This window comes from Zingiber officinale, chromosome 11A (assembly GCF_018446385.1).
Source record: "Zingiber officinale cultivar Zhangliang chromosome 11A, Zo_v1.1, whole genome shotgun sequence".
Taxonomy (NCBI): domain Eukaryota; kingdom Viridiplantae; phylum Streptophyta; class Magnoliopsida; order Zingiberales; family Zingiberaceae; genus Zingiber; species Zingiber officinale.
The window spans coordinates 5462555-5483684 of NC_056006.1; the positions used below are offsets into that span (position 1 = coordinate 5462555).

General features: G+C 42.7%; 1 non-coding gene across 1 annotated transcript; it reads left to right on the plus strand.

Annotated features, from left to right (window-relative positions):
• The first annotated feature begins 2186 nt into the window (after positions 1-2186).
• Positions 2187-2292, plus strand: LOC122033072. The gene has a single exon (XR_006126335.1). It is a non-coding gene; the product is annotated as a small nucleolar RNA R71 (small nucleolar RNA).
• Positions 2293-21130: the final 18838 nt, after the last annotated feature.

Below are 21130 nucleotides of genomic sequence, written 5' to 3' on the forward strand. Positions count from 1 at the left end.
ACCAAAACTAAAACTCATCACCATAAGATTCTTAGCTTATTAATACTTCCCAAGATAGAAAAAAGAACTACACAAAGTTTACTAGTAGCATCATGCGAACATCACACAAAGTTTACTAGTAGCATCATGCGAACATCATGAATCGAGACAATAATCGTGCTAACATTTCACTTGAATCCAAGAAAGCATATAAGTGAAGATTTGATGTTCTCAAGATGTATGCCACAAAAAATCAAAACCAAAATGCAAACAAAGCAAATCAAATGCATCTAATGCATCCCCCCATACTTAAATTTTTCATTGTCCCAATGAAAACTAAAAACAATGTGGAGGAGATTTTAAGAGAAGTTACCAAGTGATGAGCTCCAAATGGTTGACATTCATGTTTTTTTTTAGATACTCCTCTATCCAATGTTCACAATCCTCCACAACTTTAAAATCTACAAAAAATAAGATAGACAAGAAGAATTAAGTAGAGGGTATGATTTATTATCAACAAAATAAAAAGAAACTAAAAGTAAAATGAAAACAAGATTGAACTTGGGTTGCCTCCCAAGAAGCGCTTGTTTAAGGTCATCAGCTCGACCACCTCATTAGATTCATCTAAATCTTGCTCTTGGAGGGGTAAGATATTTTAGAACCCTCCTACCAAGGGCTCTTATTATGGAGGGAGCTTTCATCAAAGGAGCTAAAAAGTAAAGTATAACTCTCTCCATCTTCGTCTTCTTGGAAATTTTTTCAGGTGGTCGAAGACGGTTCAGATTGAGCTTCCAATTATTGGCCCATGTGAAATCTGCACATCCAAAAGAAAAACAAATCTCCCACAAGCATGTTATATAGTATAGAGCTAGAACCATATCAAGATAAGATGAATAAGTAATAAATACTGAATCACATCCAACAAAGTCAATTATAGGTACCTCCATAAAGTTTTCCAAAAGATCACAAGAAATACTAACCTTACTTTGCTGAGAAATACCTGAAATTTCTAAACATGTAGATGTGACTTCCTCTGAATCAAATGATGGTTCTGGCTCTAGCTTAGGTGTTGATGATATCAATGATGGTGATTCTTGAGACTCTGCTAGCTCTGCATAAGTCTCTACACATTGTTCCAAAACATGATCAATTCTTAAAACCTCTAAGGGTTGTCTTGACAAAGGTGGTGATCCTTGAGATGCTGCTTCCACAACACAGCTCCCTACACATTCTTCCATATCATCATCATCAACACATACATCAAAAAATAAACCAACATCTATGTCCTCAATAGGAGAATCAATAACGAGAGGATCAATAACTTCACTTGCAGTTTTAAGTTGATCTACCACATCACATTCATCATCTGAAAATTCAATGTCACTATAACACCTTATAAAATTTTGAGGTAGATCTGAAAACTTATTTACCACTACATTATCAATAAAATCCTCATCTGAAAAATCTTCATCTTCATATATATTCAAAAATCTGCACTCAACCATATTAGTGTCACAGGATTTGCCGAAGTCTTTATTTTCATTGACCCCCACTAACCTTTGTGGAAAAGGAACCCTTAGTGAAGGTCCTGGGAAAGACTGAACTCCTTTTTCCCAAATTCCCTTTGAGCTTTTGGAGGAGGTCCAACTTGCTTATCTAATGTTGGTGTGATTAATCGTTGAGGGAAAGGTACTTCTGGCCTTTGGGAACTTCCTAGATAAATGGAATTGAGTTCTTGTGATCTTCTATTATTCTTCTCCTTAATTCTAAACATGTCATTCTTCAGAAGTTCTTCATGATTTTTGCCACTTCTCAACCCCACATCATCACACTTTTCATTGGATCTTGACTGTGTAGGAGGGGGATCTTCTTTAAACCATTTTGAAACAATACTATCAAGCTTTGCCCCCAAATGTTTGAACTCCTCACTCTGTGACTTGTGAATTTCAACATTTTTAGGTGGTTGAATTTCATTTTGTTTGACAGGCTCTCTTACATTTATGGCTTGCACTTCTTGAATATCTGAGGAAAATTCCATCCAACTTTTGTTTGACCATTCATGGAGGTTCAATGTCACTTGATCAATTAACGAATAAGCTTCATCTACACTTTTGTCCATAAAAGAACCTCCAGCTGATGAATCCAATAAAGTCTTGTCTGAGAAAGAAATTCCCCCATAGAATATGTGCAAAATCAACCATTTTTCAAAACCATGATGAGGGCACTGTCTTTGAAGACTCTTGAATCTATCCCATGCTTCAAATAATGATTCTCCATATGCCTGAGCAAAATTTGTTATGCAATTCCTCATATACACCGTTCTACTTGCAGGAAAAAAATGATTCAGAAATTGCTTCTCCAATTGTTCCCAACTTGTGATGCTTTGAGGACAGAGAGAATATAGCCAAGTCCTTGCTTTATCCTTGATACTAAAAGGAAATGTCATCAATCGAACTGCATTTGCTGATACTCCTTCGCATTTCACCAAATCACAAATCTCTAAAAATGTTTCAAGATGCAGATAAGGACTTTCTGATACTTCTCCTCCAAATTTGTGACCTTGTATCATGAAAATTATCTCTGGGTCTAGTTGAAAACTTTCTGCTTCAATTTGAGGTTGCACAATGGGAGATAAAAATCTTGCAGAAAAGGGTGTAGAAAAATTTCTCATGGTCCTGCTTGACATGTTAGTGCTCATGGATATTCAAGAAGAAAAAGAAAATTATCAAGAATCAAAAACAAGAAATAAAATGCAATATGAAAAGCAAGAAAGCAAATGCCGAATTTAAATTGCAAGAAAGAAAGTGCATAATGAAAACAAGAAAGAAAAGATAAAAGGAAAAAGAAAAATGTCTAGAATAATTCATATGCTAAAGATTGCAAGATATGTTTACAAAAGAAAAGAAGAAAGAAACTAGATCAAAAGAGAAAACAAAGAAAAGTTAGATTAGAGTGCTAGAAATCAAGAATGCAAAGTTAGAATTAGAATTAGAATTAGAATTGCAACAAAAAGAATTGTCAAGAATGTTATTCAAGAAAAGAAAAGCTTATAGAAACAGAATTCTAAAGTTACAACTATGAAAATGTAAAGAAAGAAAGAAAAGTTATGTTTAGTCTAACTCAATTGATAATTCCTAATGTTATAGCGCAGTCCCCGGCAACTGCTTACATGTTACTTCCTTGAAGTGTACGGAAATGTCGCAAGTAATATAAAAGATTATCGTATCCACAGGGACTGGAATAAGCACTAGAAATGCCTCAATGCGAATTAGCTAAACAACTATCCAATCATTTCAAAAGCAAAGTAAAGGTAAACAAATCTAGTCTTAAAGATCAACAAACAAGAGTCTAGTGTTTTGGGTTATGATAAAGGGAGATTCTAGGAGTTTCGGTTTCTTTGTAAGATTTCTTGAATGTAAATGGTTCACCAATTCTTATCCCTCAATTGCCAAACATGTAGAAAGTTGTCGGTTCCCTCTTGCAATAGACAACCGGCTAAGGACTGAGAAATGTATCTAAATAGGATTAATTAGACATGTACCTATGTTGTCCTTACACAGAAGTGCACCTATTACTATGCCTTCCTCGGATATCAACGTAGAAGCCCACGACTCATTAATCTATCAAGATACAAGCAGCTAGTCATAAAATCCATCCTACTCTCTTGAATATCCCTATTTCCTCTTCAAGATTATCTCTCAAACGTCCTTACACGGGCTTGCACCTGTCACGTGGATCCCTCGGATGATCGAGTGAGAGTTTATCTTTACAAAGTCCACAAGAAATCCAAACAATCAATCAAGAATGAGAATTAAGCACAAATCACCATTAATCATTCAAGATCTAATTGATACAAGCAAGTCAATGTCATTGAAACAAGAAAATGGCAAATCCATTAGAGATTACATCAATCCATCATACAAATACTCCCTTAACCCTAGAATACAAGATCTACTCCATGAATCGAGGAAGAAAACCCGAAGAAATAGAGTTTACAAGCATTCCTTGAATCCCCCAATCCAAGAAACCAAGAAAAGGGAGGAAGAGAAAACTTATCTACGAAGAAGCTTCGTCTTCGGATCCAATCCACGCTCCGGAGTCGAAATCGTCGAGATCTCCCTTAGAATCGCCCAGAAATCCTCCCAAGAATGGGAGGAAACCACCAAATCTTGCTTTCTCCCAAAAGGGGAGAGATCCCCTTTCAATTCATGAAGAAAGGTTTAAATAGAGGAGGGAATCGGGCGCCACACGGCCCCGTGACACGGCCGTGTGAGATTCACACGGCCATGTCCAGTTCCCTCTCTGCCAAAGCTGCATGGCCGTGTGACTCCGCACGGCCAGAACCCTTCTGCTCTCTGGAAATGCTACACGGCCGTGTGGTGCACACGGCCACAGCCTGCTTAGTCTCTGGAAATGCTACACGGCCGTGTGGTGCACACGGCCGCAGCCTGCTTGGTCTCTGGAAATCTCACACGGCCGTGTAGATCCACACGGCCATGTAAGGCTTCTGCTATGGTTGGCTTCAAATCTTGACACAGCCGTGCGAGGTTCACACGGCCATGTCATCTCCCTCTTCTGTTGGTGCCAAACTCCACACGGCCCGAGCTCCATCCCAGTGCATGGCCGTGTAAGGTACACGGCCCGGTGCTTTCCCCCTTCGTTTCCTCCAATGCATGCCCAAAGATGTAGATTCTTCTCCAAATCGACTCCTGTGTACAGAAAATGCACAAAAAGCATATCTCCGAACCAAAATAGTAAATATGCTAAAAGGAAAGCTGGAAGTATAAAAATGCATAGATCAAGCATGCTCAAAGTATGTAAATGTGCGTAAAAACATGCATAAAAGAGTATATAATCTACGCACATCACTTAGCCTCTGGAAAAGTTACACGGCCATGTGCTACACACGGCCATGCGGGGCTTAGCCTCTGTAAAAGTTACACGACCGTGTGCCACCACGGCCATGCGAGGCTTAGCCTCTACAAAAGTCACACGGTCGTGTGCTACACACGGCCATGTAAGGTTTAGCCTCTGCAAAAGTCATATGACCATGTGCCACACACGACCATGTAAGGTTTAGCCTCTGCAAAAGTCACATGACCATGTGCCACACACGACCATGTAAGGTTTAGCCTCTGCAAAAGTCACATGACCATGTGCCACACACGATCATGTAAGGTTTAGCCTCTGCAAAAGTCACATGACCATGTGCCACACACGATCATGTAAGGTTTAGTCTTTGCAAAAGTCACATGACCATGTGCCACACACGATCATGTAAGGTTTAGTCTTTGCAAAAGTCACATGACCATGTGCCACACACGGCCATGTAAGGTTTAGCTTCTAGAAAGGTTACACGACCATGTGCCACACAAGTTCACACCAGATTTCTGAATCGAGAGAAGTGTAAATAACAAGGTAAAAAAAAATTAAAAAAAAAAATAAAGATAAAGGTAACGTTCGCACCTAAGTTAGGGTATGAGAAAGGCGGTCGTTACAGTATGGTATCAGAGCAAGTTTCACCCTTCCGTCACACACATATCAAGCATTGATCCTGCAACTTCCAAGTAAGAAAGTACTTTCTCATAACTTTTACGCATTTTCTTTTATTCTTTCATGATTAGTAAGAAATGCTTGACGAGATTAGGAATGCTTATACTTGAGGTATTAATTAATGATAGTAAGAAGGAATAAAGATGGGCTGAAGTATGTCTCACTGGTTTGATTATGATATGTAGAATGACCAGAGGACGACCGGCTAGACAGCCGAGGGTTAATGAACCTCAACCAGTGGAAGAGGAGTCTGTACCTCAGCCCAACTTGTTGGAGGTGGTAGCTCAGCTGCAAAGACAAGTGGCAAAGCAGCCGCAGGTCATTGCCATCCTGACGGCTAACCAACGAACTCCTTCTGTAGTCCCAACGGAGGCCAATGTAGTGGCATCGAATTCGACCGAGGGTCCATCAGTTACGCCTGTAGCCCTAGCAAAGTTAGTGAGGCAAGAAGCATACCTCATCCAATGGCAAAAACTGAAACCAGAGAATTTTTCTGGCGCCAATGAACTATGGGATACTCAAGCATGGTTCAAAACCCTGGAGAGCATAATGGAGCTGCTGGACTGGCCGGAAGTGGAAAAGATAAAATGTGCTTCCTTCTGTTTTGCTGGTGATGCAAGAATGTGGTGGGAACGGGTCAAGGCCAAATGAAAAGTGGATCAAATGACTTGGTTTGACTTCGAGACTGAATGTTTCGAAGAATTCTTCCATATGTGAGTCACAAATAAGCATTATGACGAGTTTACGGAATTTCGACAAGGAAGTTTATCAGTGGACGAAGCCATGAAGAAATTCGATAGACTAGCTCGCTTATGCGCTGAGCTAGTTAGTACAAAACGAGAAAGGGTGAGGCTACTGTTCAAAATGCTAAGGTCGGAGATAGCTTTAAATGTGAATGATGGAATTAACAGACCACAGACTGTAGAAGAGTTGATTAGTAGTGCCCTGATCACGGAGCATTTTCTGAACGGTATCAAGCAGTAGAAGCTACTACTAACCGAGAATAAAAGTCAAGGGAGTTCTGGCACTCAGAAATCCCAGAGTCATGGGCCAACCTGGAAAGGGAGCTCCAAGAGGAAGCAGTGGGGTAATAAGAAGGGATGATCCGTAATCAAACAACCTAAGTATGCTACATGTTCCACGTGTGGAAGGATGCATTCTGGAATCTATCGTAAGGGCACGAGTAGCTATTATGCATGTGGTCAAGAGGGGCATATGGCCAGGAATTGTCCGACCAAGATTAACCTACCTCCCGCACAACCTGTGCAATATAGAGGCAAGTAGGCACAGCTACACCAGATGCAGGCCGTGTTGGAGGGTCCTCATATCAGCCAAGGTAAACTGGAGGCTCCACCAAGTTTCACAAATGCTCGAGTTTTCTCCCTTAACAGAGAGGAGGTAGCTAACGCCTCTACGGTTGTCACAGGTCAGATACACATTTTTAATCAGTATGCTACTGTGTTATTTGATACTGGAGCAACTCATTCGTTTATCTCCATAGCATTTGCTGAAAGAATAGGGATACCTCCGGAGGTCCTAAGCGGATAATTTTTGATGACGCTACCCTCGGGAGAGATAATGACATCTACGCACTGGCTACGTGCTGTGCCAGTCAAAATTTCAGCCAGAGAACTGTACAGTGATCTGGTAATACTGAACATGTCTGATTATGATGTCATTTTCGGGATGAACTTCCTGAGTAAGTACGGTGCTTCCATCGAGTGCCGTAAGCGAAGAGTTTTATTTCAACCCGAGGTAGAGTCTAAGTTTGAGTTCATCAGAGAATCAAATAAGAGAACTCAGAAATTCTTATCGGTCATGAAATCTCAGAAAATGTTAGCCAATGGATGTGGTGGATTTCTAGCTCATGTGGTTAATACCCAAAAGAAAGTGAGCAAAATTTATAGGAAGTTAGGGTTGTATGTGACTACCCGGAAGTATTTCCGGATGAGCTGCCATGCTTAGCTCCGGATAGAGAAATTGAATTTGAGATTGAACTCATTCCTGGTACCCATCCAATCTCAAAAGCACCCTACCGTATGACTCCGGCAGAATTGAAAGAACTTCAAGGATAGTTACAGGAGCTACTCGACAAGGGTTTCATTCGTCCTAGTCACTCACCATAGGGAGCTCCGGTATTGTTCATAAAGAAGAAGGACGGGTCCATGCGAATGTGTGTGGACTACCGAGCGCTGAACAAAGTAACGATCAAGAACCGGTATCCCTTGCCGAGAATTGATGATCTATTTGATCAGTTGAAGGGAGCCACTATTGATACAGTCTGACCTGGCTGTTGTTTTGATGTTGACACTGATTTAAGTTTATATCAGATGTTAATTGAACTGATCAAGGGTGATCAGGTGGAAGGAAAAAGTCCAAGTTGGAAACTTGGCACGCGAAGTCAGAGAGGGCTAGGTAGCTCGCTCTCTGGACCTGACTAGGACAGAGAGGGCTCGGTAGCTCGTTCTCTGGACCTGACTAGGACGGAGAGGGCTCGGTAGCTCGTTCTCCTGACTAGGTCAGAGAGGGCTAGGTAGCTCGTTCTCTGGACCTGACTATGTCAGAGAGGGCTCGGTAGCTCGTTCTCCTGACTAGGTCAGAGAGGGCTAGGTAGCTCGCTCTCTGGACCTGACTAGGTCAGAGAGGGCTCGGTAGCTCGTTCTCTGGACCTGATGGAGTCAGAGAGGGCTCGGTAGCTCGTTCTCCTGACTAGGTCAGAGAGGGCTAGGTAGCTCGCTCTCTGGACCTAACTAGGTCAGAGAGGGCTCGGTAGCTCGTTCTCTGGACCTGATGGAGTCGGAGAGGGCACGGTAGCTCGTTCTCCGGATTAGGTTAGAGAGGGACCTAAGTGGACATTCCATGGCACATTGGATCGGTCGGTAGACCGATCCGATGATACATGAATCGATGGATCGGTCGGCGAGACCGATCTAGTGGCGAGTTCCATGGATCGGTCGATGACCGATCGGATGACACTTCGATGCACAGTGAAATCGATCGGATCTGCGGCCGATCGACTCGAGCACCTGAGTCTGATCGATCGGTCGGGGAGACCGATCGGGAGAAAACTGCGGAAGAGAGAAGGGGTGGATCGGTGCGTGGACCGATCCACACTCAATCGATCGGTCCCTGACCGATCGGATAACCTCGAACCGATCGGTTGTTGCTGATCGGTCCAAACCGTGATCGGTCGTAACCGATCCATACACTCGATTTGTTATTTGTTTGATTCCTTCAACGCTTTTGATATACCTCATTCATTTATGTGATATAATCCTCTGTCTTTGTTAGCTTTTGAGTTTGCAGTAATAGGTATCATTCCAAGCCTAATTTCAAATTAAGTTCATAAGAGGAATGCGACAAATGGTCTTTCTGCTGGTTTCAGCGGCAATGGTGCATTTCAGTGCGATTTGTTTGACTCCTGGGGATTGGTTCGAGCTCGAAGACGCCAGTGATGACTGTGATATCATTGGTGTGAGTTCGGAGAACCGGTAAGGAGGAAGAGGGATTGGCTGCACGCAGTTTTTGACCAGAGCGGTGACAGCAGAGATCAGGTTTGAGAAGTAGTAAAAACAGTGAGAGGAGAGAATAGAACAACAAGAAGAAAGCTTGAAAGAAAAGTCTGTGCTGTTGTGCGAAGTTCTTGAGCTCTCGGGTGAACTGCGATCTCTGTTCTGCTACTGATCCTCGCGTGGTTGTAAGCATTTTTCATTCTCCTTTGCCACCGAGCTTCTGTAAGTCTCGTGCTTTAACTTAGATATTTCTTGAGACATTGTGGGGAGGTTACTCCACCGAGAAGGAGGATTTGTAGCCGGAAGTTATCCGGGGTGCGATCTACCGAAGATCAAGGAGTCGTCCACCTTACGGACACGCCGAGGAGTAGGGGCAAGTTATCCCCGAACCTCGTAAATCCTAGTGTTAGTGTGCTTGTGTTTTTCTTTCCTTTAGTTGTCTAATTCCGCTGTGCTAACAATTATCTGTGTAGAAGTTTTGTTTGAGTTTTTAAAGGGGCTATTCACCCCCCCTCTAGCCATCTAAGATCCCAACAAGTGGTATCAGAGCCTGGGGCTCTTCACTCTGGACTAACATCCTAAGAGCAAGAAAGAAGGATGGCTATGAAGGAAGGCTTTAGCACAAATCGACCACCCTACTTCGAAGGAGCAGATTTTCAATATTGGAAGGGCCGCATGGAGTATTACCTCAAGACCGACATTGCCATGTGGTTCTCAGTCAAGGAAGGTTTCACACCACCAAAGGATGAAGAAGGTAAGGAACTCGATTCGTCAAGGTGGTCTACCGAACAACTTCGCAAAGCACAAGCCGATGCCAAGGCTATGGTCACCTTGCAATGTGGAATCGCCAAGGACCAACTCGTCAAGGTAGGTCCGTTCTCGAGTGCAAGAGACCTATGGAACAAACTCATCGAGCTCCAAGAGGGAACTCGAGATTCTCGGATTGCCAAGAGGGACCTATTCTTGAATCAACTCCAAAATCTAACCATGAAGGACAATGAAACGGTAAGTGAACTTCATGGGAGATTCAAGGAGATCATCAACGGTCTACACTCTGTGGACGAACGAGTGGAGAATCACGATCTAGTAAGGTACGCTCTTAAATCTTTTCCTAGGAATGCCTTGTGGTCATCTATGGTAGATGCCTACAAGGTATCCAAGGATCTTTCCATTGTTAAACTAGATGAATTTTTCTGTGAGATGGAACTTCATGAGCTTGCTAACAAAGGTAAAAAAGAGAAGGGTATTGCTTTATTTGCAGGACCAAAGAGCAAGGATGGAAGAAGGAAGAAGGAAAGAAGAAGGAAAAGGAGATTTCCTCATCCACCTCTTCCTCCGAATCCGATGATGAAAGTGGATCATCATCAAGTGAGATGGCGAACTTCGTAAGAAGGATTATGAGAAGAAGCCGAAGATACAAAGGAAAAGGTAAAACTAATGATCAAAATTTTGATAAATCTAATGTTATATGTTATGAGTGTAGCAAGAAAGGACACATTCGGAGCGAGTGTCCGAAGTTAAAGAGGAAGGAGGAACGAGCCAAAAAGAAGGAGGAAAGAGGCAAGAAGAAGAAGGCTCTCAAGGCCACTTGGGATGAGTCCTCATCAAGCTCATCGGAGGAAGAAGAGAAGATGGAAAAGAGCACCCGACAATTAGCACTCATGGCAAGGGAGGTTTCGGACTCCGAAAGTGAGGGAGATTCGAGCGACGCTTCAACCGCGGCTTCATCATCGTCGGATGATGAAGAGGTAACCTCTTCTCATATAGAAAAGTGTTATAAGACTATCACTCACTTATCTACATTGCTTAAAAAGTCAAAAACAGAAAATAAAGTGTTAAAAGAAGAAGTAAAAACCTTAAGGACCCTTAGGGAAGATGAGGTCGATGACCTACATCTAGAAGTCCTTGAGGATGAGAACAAGGCGTTAAAGGGTGAGGTTGAGAAACTCAAGAAAATGCTTGAGAAATTCTCAACTAGCTCTAAGACTCTAGACATGATTCTAAATGCCCAAAGGGCAGTCTACAACAAGGCCGGGCTAGGGTATCAACCCAAGGAGTCGAGTTTCATTTCTCTAATGTCTAGAACTCAAAATAGTAGATCACATGTTTCTAGGGCTCATGGAACTAGGAAAGGTATGACCAAGGCATGGGTTCCTAGGTCTTTTGTTGTAGAAGCATTAGGTCCCAAGATTTGGGTACCTAAAACCTCTATCTTCCGTGTCTTGTAGGCATTGGTCGAGGGGGAGCATCTATCAACTTGGTTTGTTGATAGTGGATGCTCCAAGCACATGACCGGGGACAGATCACTGTTTACAACCATTCAAAACAAAAGTAGAGGTAATGTATCTTTTGGTAGGTAGCCTTAAGGTTGTAGGAGTTGGAGACATTCATATATCCGAATGTCTCCATATCAAGAATGTCCTTCTAGTCAAGGGGATGACTTTTAATCTCCTAAGTGTCAGTCAATTGTGTGATACGGGTTACACAATTGAATTTCATTCAAGTCAATGTTTGGTTAAACACATTGACACACTTGACACGGTACTAGTAGGCACAAGGGTTGATAATATTTATCAAGTATCGTTTAAAAGTGCTACTAATGCTTTGATTAAGTGTTTCATGTCAAAAGAAGAAGAGTCTTGGCTATGGCATAGAAGGTTGGCACATGTAAACATGAAGAACATCTGGAAGTTGGCCAACCAAGGATTAGTGCGAGACTTACCCAGCATGAAGTACCAAAAGAACAAACTATGTGATGCATGTCAAATGGGTAAGCAAACAAAAGCATCTCATAAAGGTAAAAGCACTGTGAGTACATCTACTGCCTTAGACTTATTACATATGGATTTGTTTGATTGTAACAATGTTATTTCATTGAATGGTAGTAGATATTGTTTAGTAATTATTGATGATTTTACTAGATATACATGGACTTTCTTTTTGAAAACTAAGGATCAAACCATAGATATTTTTATTTCCTTTTGTAGAAGAACTGAAAATGAAAAATCGACAACAATTAAAACCATTAGAAGTGATCATGGTGGTGAATTTCAAAATCATAGGTTTTTAGAATTTTGTCAAGCAAAAGGGTATAGACATGAGTTCTCAACTCCAAGGACCCCACAGCAAAATGGGGTTGTGGAGAGAAAGAACCGAGTCTTACAAGAGGCTGCACGAAGCATGCTCAATGAGTACTCACTACCGAGTTACTTGTGGGCTGAAGCTGTGAATACAGCTTGCTATGTGCAAAACCGAATCCTGATACATAGGTTTTTAGGAAAGACTCCCCATGAACTTTGGTTTGGGAAACCACCTACAATTAAACATCTTAGGGTGTTTGGTTGTAAGGTGTTTATTTTGAACACCAAGGACCATCTTGGAAAATTTTCGGCCAAGGCTGATGAAGGGATACTGGTCGGGTACTCGCTCACCAGCAAAGCCTATCGGGTCTACAACAATAGGACTAAATTGATTGAGGAGTCCTCTGATGTAGCTTTTGAAGAAATCCCTAACTCAAATGATCAATCAAGGGATGTAGGAGAAATTCAATTTGAACTTAGAAGGCTAAGTTTGAATGATCAAAACATAGAAAGAGTCGAAATTGACTCTGATGGTGATGAGCAAAGGCAACAAAGAACTCAATCTGACTCTTTGCCTGATATCGAGTCCTTGCCTGTGCCTAGTGAGACCATTCATGAGGCACCACCAACACCAAGACAATGTAGGATAGCTACTAGTCATCCCCAAGACCAAATTGTGGGAGACATCCACCAAGGGGTTAGGACTAGGTCATTCTTTAGAAATGAGTCTAATGAAGTCGCATTGATTTCAGAGATTGAACCAAAATTAGTTGATGAGGCATTGCACGATCCTGATTGGATCATAGCTATGCAAGATGAGTTAGGTCAATTTGAAAGGAGCCAAGTGTGAGACTTAGTTCCTAGACCTAAGAAGACCACCATTATTGGAACTAAATAGGTCTTCAAAAATAAGTTAAATCAAAAGGGAGAAGTTGTAAGAAACAAGGCAAGACTTGTAGCCAAGGGCTATAGTCAAGTCGAAGGTCTCGATTATGATGAGACTTATGCTCCCGTGGCCCGATTAGAGTCCATTCGTTTGATGCTAGCTTTTGCTGCACATAGAGGTTTCAAGCTCTATCAAATGGACGTTAAATCAGCCTTCTTAAACGGATTCATCAAAGAAGAGGTCTATGTTGAACAACCACCGGGGTTTGTGAATACCGAAGTTCCAAACCACGTGTACAAGCTTAAGAAAGCTCTTTATGGGCTTAAACAAGTACCTCGAGCATGGTACGAAAGGTTGTCAACTTACCTATTAGAAAAGGGATTTGTGAGAGGCCAAATAGACCCAACACTATTTCTGCGTAGAGATGGTGAAAACATTTTTGTAGCCCAAGTGTATGTCGATGACATAATTTGTGGATCAAATAACAAGGGCTATTTGAATGAATTTATTTCTCACATGGAAAGTGAGTTTGAGATGAGTCTAGTAGGAGAATTGACATTCTTCCTTGGACTTGAAATCAAACAAACTCGAGATGGAATTTATGTCCATCAGACGAAATACACTCAAGAGATGCTCAAAAAATTCAAAATGAGTGACTCTAAGGAAGTAACCACTCCAATGGCGACAAGCACTCGCCTTGACAATGATGAGAGTGGGAAACCAGTTGATCTAACGCAATATAGAAGCATGATCGGTAGTCTTCTATATCTCACAGCTAGTCGACCGGACATACTTTTTGCTGTGGGTATGTGCGCTAGATATCAAGTTTGTGCCAAGAATCTCATTTAACTGCAGTTAAGAGAATTCTGAGATATCTCAAAGGCACAATGAGAGTAGGACTGTGGTACCCTCGTACGGAGTCTTTTGATTTGATAGGCTATACCGATTCCGATTATGCTGGATGCAAATTGGATCGGAAAAGTACTAGTGGGGGTTGCCAATTTTTAGGTTCATCATTGGTCAGTTGGTCAAGTCGGAAGCAATATTGTGTTGCTCTCTCCACGACCGAGGCTGAATACATTGCCATGGGAGAGAGTGTATCACAATTGTTGTGAATGATTCACACTCTAGAAGATTATGGACTCTCGTATAAAGGAGTGCAAGTGTTGTGTGACAACATTAGCACAATAAACCTAACGAAAAATCCAGTCCATCACTCAAGGACCAAACACATTGAAGTGCGTCATCACTTCATTAGAGATCACGTAGCTAGGGGAGACATTGCACTCACATATGTTGAGTCAAAGTCAAACCTAGCCGACATTTTCACTAAACCCCTCCCGGAAAATGAATTTAGTCACTTAAGGAGGGAGTTGGGGATGTGTTTGGCTCAATGAGTCCTTTCGACCACATCATGATCAATAAGGACAATTGAAATGACAAGAGAAATTGGGAAAATAATTTGGGTTACTTGGGAACATCTCACACAAACTATAAGGTTTAACAAAATATTTTTGTTTGTTAGAAATGGGGTGAGATGCTAGGATCAACCAAATTATTCAAAATATATCATGCATCCCTTGAATAATTAGGTTGAAGGGATATAGATTGAGTATGGGGAAGACCTTTACACAATTCATGTGTAATTGGTTCCTAGATCTTACTCATATATTCCAACCAAGGAATCTTGGTTGGACCTATGTCTAGAAATTCTCTAACCTTGTTGTGTTGATTGATACCATTGATTGATACCTTCCTGTTTGAATTTAGGACAAGTTGGTGAAAAAACAATATTTTGACAAACTTGGAACTATTCATTGCAAGGATATATTTAGGTCAAGTTGATTGAAAATTTTAATATATTTTGACAAACTTGGAACTACTCATAACAAGGAGATATTTTGAACCGATAGCCTGAGTACTTGTTTCACTATAAATCATAGTTTCAACAAACAAGCAAACAAAGTAAACTTATTCAGCACATCTGTTATGATGTGTCTGAAAAAGTTTCGAGCCCTAAATAATTCCAAACCATTAGAGCTCATCATTAGAAAATATTCATTGGTATCACTGAATATATTCTGTGGGCTCTCCGGATCCTAGGTTCTGAACTTGGAAGCTGTTAAACCAAAATTTCAGAGCTTTTGATAAGAATTTCAGAGACTGAAATCGCTGACTATCAGACACTGATCGGTCCAGGGACCGATCAGGATGATATCTGATCGGTCTCTACGACCGATCAGGGGCGTATGATCAGATCGACCTCTGATCGGTCCAGGGACCAATCAGGAGGTTCCCTGGTCGGTCTCCACGACCGATCAGGAGGATATGGCACGCGAGGCTCCCTGATCGGTCTCAACGACCGATCCGGGCATTCCCTGACCGATCAGGACGTTCCTTGATCAGTCAGGATTTCTCCTGATCGGACAGCCGTCCGATCTTCTGATCTTCTGACCCTCTTTTAACTTCTCCCCATCCCTCGCTCTCTCATTTCACGCCGAAACCCTAGCCGAACCCCTCCTCAGTCCCGACTCTTCTCTTCATCCTCTCTGAAAACCTCAAATGGCGCCCAGGTAACTCTCCTTCTTCCCGAGATTTGTTCATTCTTAGCATTTTAGCTTCTTTTCACAGTTTCTCTATGTGTGTTGTCTCAGTTCTCTCTGTGTGGCTCCCGTGGACTCCCATTTGCCCCGACCGTGCCCCAATCTTTATCTATTTAGGAAGAAAGCAGCCGGTGAGGGTTCTTCTAAGTCCCCAGCTGAGAAATCCAAGTCCCATGCACCCTCCCGACCTCAACCATCCTCTTCTTCAAGGTTCCCGAACCAACAATTTGAACATGCCTTTCAACAGAGGACTTTCAAGCTGCTTCCATGTCGATCTGTAGATCGAAAATTCATGGATGAGTTTTGTCCCACTATAACTGAGACCCTAGCCTACTTTAAACTTGATTCTTTAGTCTACTTAGAGAGGGATATCAACTATGACTTAGTTTCGAAATTTTACAACAATCTTCAGCAGATCGGTATTGGTGCTTATAGGACCAGAGTTGCCAAGAGGACTGTTGATTTCTCCATTGTAGAATTCTTTGAGTATCTGGGTTGTCGGAAGTCTTTAGGAGATCCTTTTTCTCTGTATCCTGATTTACCGGACCCACTACCTTCTCCTTTTGATGTGTCACCTGATACCATTTATGAGTATTTCTTTGGACATCCTAGACCAGATGGACTGGATGAGTTGGATGTCGAGTTTCCCACTTTTGCGGCCCTGAGACTATCTCCTCCTGACTATATCCTGTTTAAGATAGTCACCAATTGTTGGATCGAAAAGAATTTAGATATCTCCACAATGACATGATATTGTTCACTTTGGGCCTAAGCCCTCATGGTTTTATGCTCTTGGGCTCTACCCAAAAGGCCTCATGCCAATGGAGATATCTTTTTCTTATAAACCCATGATCTTTTCCATGTGTTTTCAATATGGGACTATGTTTGCAACCTTGCAACCCCAACAATCCCCCCCTCAAACAAAGGACCATGGGCTTCCCACGTCCAATCCTCGACCCACCAGGTCTTCCTGCCCCTCGGTCTACTCGACCTACTAGGACTTCCTGCCCCTCGATCTACCCAACCTACTAGGACTTCCTGCCCCTCGGTCTACCCGACCTACTAGGACTTCTTTGCCTAGCCGCAACTAGGACTTCCTGCCCCTCGGTCCACCCGACCTACTAGGACTTCCTGCCTGGTGTCTGGTCCTCTTGATCCGAACATAGGAGCCCGCACTTTCTTTGTTCGAGGTCAATATTGTACTCACATGGTTCAATCAGACCATAGCTCTTGTGCACAGTCGGCGGTTAAACCTTCTGGCAGTCCGGGCTCTGATACCATTTATGAGTATTTCTTTGGACATCCTAGACCAGATGGACTGGATGAGTTGGATGTCGAGTTTCCCACTTTTGCGGCCCTGAGACTATCTCCTCCTGACTATATCCTGTTTAAGATAGTCACCAATTGTCTTCTTCCGATCACATCCAAACCTCTGGCAGAGATCCGATCATACCACTGCCTGATGCTCTATGGCTTGCGTCGCCATCTTGATTTTGATATCATGGCGAGCATCTATTGTTCGATCATCTCTTATTCTCAGCCTAGCAGCTCCACCATTTATATGCCTTATGGGCATATAATTACAGATTGGCTCGAGACCCTTCAAATAGATGTGTCTAAGGGTAGGATAGTGAAGATGGTTAGACAGGACTGCAGACTTGGGAAACGAGCATTTTCCAAGTCCGGTATCTTGGGGGAGAATGGGACGGTTCGGTGGAAGGATGGGAGAGTTCTGGGAGAGCTACCACGGGCACTTCCTCGATAGGCTGCTGCTCCTCCTCCTCCTGTTGCTGGTGAGGCCGACCTTGACCTGCGGTGGCAGATTGCGGAGCTGGAGAGCCGTTTCGATCGGCACGATGAGCTACTGGCAGCTGAGCTCCATGGACTGCGCGTACGCATCGACCAGCGCTATGATGATCTCCGCAGTTAGCAGCTGGTGACGCAGCAGCTGCTTCTAGGCTGGATGGCCAACTACCCACCTCTGCAGCGTTACTATGGTCATCCACCTTCGGGCTCCAGCATACCTCCTCAGGGTTACGAGCCTCCTGCAGATGATGATGATGCTCCTCATGTTGAGGACGTTGATTGATACAGTCTGTGTGTCACCTTGTCTGTCTGTATTTTTGTATGCTATTTGATGGATATCTTTGTCTGACCTGATACTTATGCTACTCATATATTATGCTACTCTTATACTTTTGCTATTCATTTGTCCATTTCTTGCTTTTACTTATGCTTCAGTTCATATTAATATGCTGTTCCTATGCCATGATTTGATTGTATCTTATGTCTTTCTTATTGTCATATTGTGACCTTAGAGGGAACTCTAGGTACATTAAGAGAAGGCAGTATGGGTTAAGGGGAGCCTTTTGAGTTTTTGTCACCTCATTTGCACCTTTTCGGTGTTTGACAAAGGGGGAGAGGATACCTAAGTTTAGAAATGTATGAAAGCTTGATTTTAGGGGAGAGGATAACGGGAAGGATCTTGATTCCCGTCATTGACTTGGTGGTGTATCCACCTTAGGGGGAGGATCTTGATGTTAGGATCCTTCGTACGGCTAGAGAGGGGGGGTGTGAATAGCCGACCCCAATCTTTCGCGTTTCTTCCTACGATTTGGTTAGTGCAGCGGAAATACAACGTAGAAAGAAAAAAGGAGAAGAAAGACAAACCATATAACGAGGTTCGGAGATGAACTCCTACTCCTCGGCGTGTCCGTAAGGTGGACGAAGCCTACCAATCCGTCGGTGGATGAGTCCCCGGAAACCCGGCTAATAGATACTCCTTGTGGGTGGAGAAACCTCACCACAATCTTTGCAACAGCAATAGGAGTACAAATAGGAACAAGAAAACAAGAACAGAAATGTAAACAACACTTGCTTGCCTTCTTGAAGTCAGCAGGAACCCTGGTGAAGCAGCAGCTTCTCGGATCCAAGCCTAGCTAGAAAACCAGCAACAAGAAGAAGCTCACGCGAAGCTTTAGCACCCAACGAGCTCAACAAAGCTCAGCAGGAAGAAGAAGCAGAAGCTTCAGGCGGAAGAGTATTTCCTGAAGGAAGAAGGAGAGAAACGCACAGCAGATGCCCCCGATCCTTTATACCTGCGAAGAAGAAACAGTGAGGAAACTAGCCGTTGCGTCGCAACGGCTAAGACCCTGATCGGTCCACAGACCGATCAGGGAAGAGGTGGATCAGTCCACAGACCGATCCCCTTCCTTTCCTTCTCGCGATGCTCGTCTCTGATCGGTCCACAGACCGATCAGGACATGGCCTGATCGGTCTGTGGACCGATCAGGCTGCCTTTCTTTTCGCCTCTGTTTTCTTACTGATCGGTCACCAGACCGATCAGTAACCGAACAGAAAACTGTATCACCGGATCGGTCTGGTGACCGATCCGAGCTTGGTTTTTGCCCAAACCAAGTCCCAAGACTTCAAACCAATATCCGGTCAACCTTGACCTATTGGTACTTCATCCCTACCATCTGGTCACTCCCTTGACTGCTAGAACTCCCGCTAAGTGTCCGTCAATCCCTTTGACCTACTTGGACTTTCCAACACGAAGTCCGATCATCCCGATCCATCTGGATTTTCCCTTGCTGGATTCACTCACCGGGACTTTCACACCGCCTAACATCCCAGTTAGGACTTTTCCCGGCTTCACTCACGGGACTTTCCAACCGCCTAACATCCCAGTTAGGACTTTCCCCTCGGCTTCACTCACCGGGACTTTCCAACCGCCTAACATCCCAGTTAGGACTTTCTCAGCTCCCTACTGGGACTTTCCCGTGCCAAGTCTCCATACTTGGACTTTTCGCGTGCCAAGCTCCCTGCTTGGACTTTTCCAATGCCAAGCTCCCTGCTTGGACTTTTCGCGTGCCAAGCTCCCTGCTTGGACTTTTCCAGAATCAGGTCAACCAGGTCAACCTTGACCTAAGGTTGCACCTACAATCTCCCGAACACCTATTCTTGTCAAACATCAAGAATACAACTCTCTTCTCGTCAAACATCGTCAAACATCAAAACACAACTCGAGTCAGGTCAACTCGAGTCAGGTCAACCAAGTCAACCTTGACCTAAGGTTGCACCAACAATCTCCCCCTTTTTGATGTTTGACAAAATCCAAAATCAAGTTAGGTTAACCCGATAACCTAACTTAGGTTTTCCAACCATCTTCCAATGTCCAATGTTCTTTTCTTGAACATTCTCCGGACATTCTCCCCTTAGGTTAACCCGATAACCTAACTTGGGTTCTCCAATAATTCTCCCCCTTTTTGACACACATCAAAAAGTATTCCAATGTTCTTCCTCGAACATTCCTTGACATTCTTCCCCTAGCTTAGGTTAACCCGATAACCTAACTTGGGTTCTCCAATAATTCTCCAATGAACGCTCTCCCCTTTTTGACACACATCAAAAAGAAAAAGAGGGTATCAAGGTCAAAAGTTTCTTCCTAATGAAAGTCCCATACCTTTCATTGAAACTCTTAAATTCCCCTTGATACTAAACTCAACAACCAACTTAGTGATAATCCCATATCACTAATCCTTAAAAGTCTTTTGGAGTAAAAACTCCCCCTAAAATTCAACTCCCCCTTGACAATTAGGTAAAACTTCCCCTAAAGGTCAACTCCCCCTTGACCATTGCACCAACAATGTCTCGGTGAGTTTCAAACCTTTAGAAATCCACAAACCCAACTTCGGTGAAATTTCGACCAATGAAAATCGAAGCACGCATCGATCGGTCCCGGATCGATCGAATCGATCGGTCCCGACCGATCCACGCTCATGATCGCCTTGGATCGTCACCGATCGGTCACCGGACGATCGAACTTCCTGGATCGGTCCGTGACCGATCCACACTGAAATCGAGATTTACGATTTCCTTCCGAAATTCAGAAACTCCTAATAAATTCCAGAAAATTCCAAAAATCGTAAAATTTTGAGGATACACTCCTCATACCATATACTATCACGGAAAAATAATTTTCTATGAAAATAGTTTCCATTTTTCAATCTTGATACAAAGTTCAAAAACTTTGAAATAGTTCAAGTTTAAGTCATCTTTGTATCATCTTGCTCAATGAAGAATGCTATCACTAGAAAAGCTTCATCAAGGTTTTTCAAAACAATTTTAAAATGTTTTTAAAACCATTTGAATTTAGGACCATAATCTTAGGGCTAGATGTACATGACTTGTACACAAGCTTTCCCTATGATCCTTAATTTCTTGAATTAGGGTCATCTAGGTACAATGACTATGCACCTTGATCCTAACTCATGATCCTAATATCTCACACACATCTAAGGTGCATCAAACCACATTCAAGTCAATTTGATGTGAGATATGGGTTAAGGTCAACTTAGGCTATGTTCTCATGCATTTTCTAAACATCAATTTGATCTCAATATCAAATTATATGTTTGTCCTTAAATCAATTTTATTGATTATAATGCAAGCGATGATGACATGGCATATATGATATCATAAATGGAAAACATGTGCCAATGTCATGATGTCATG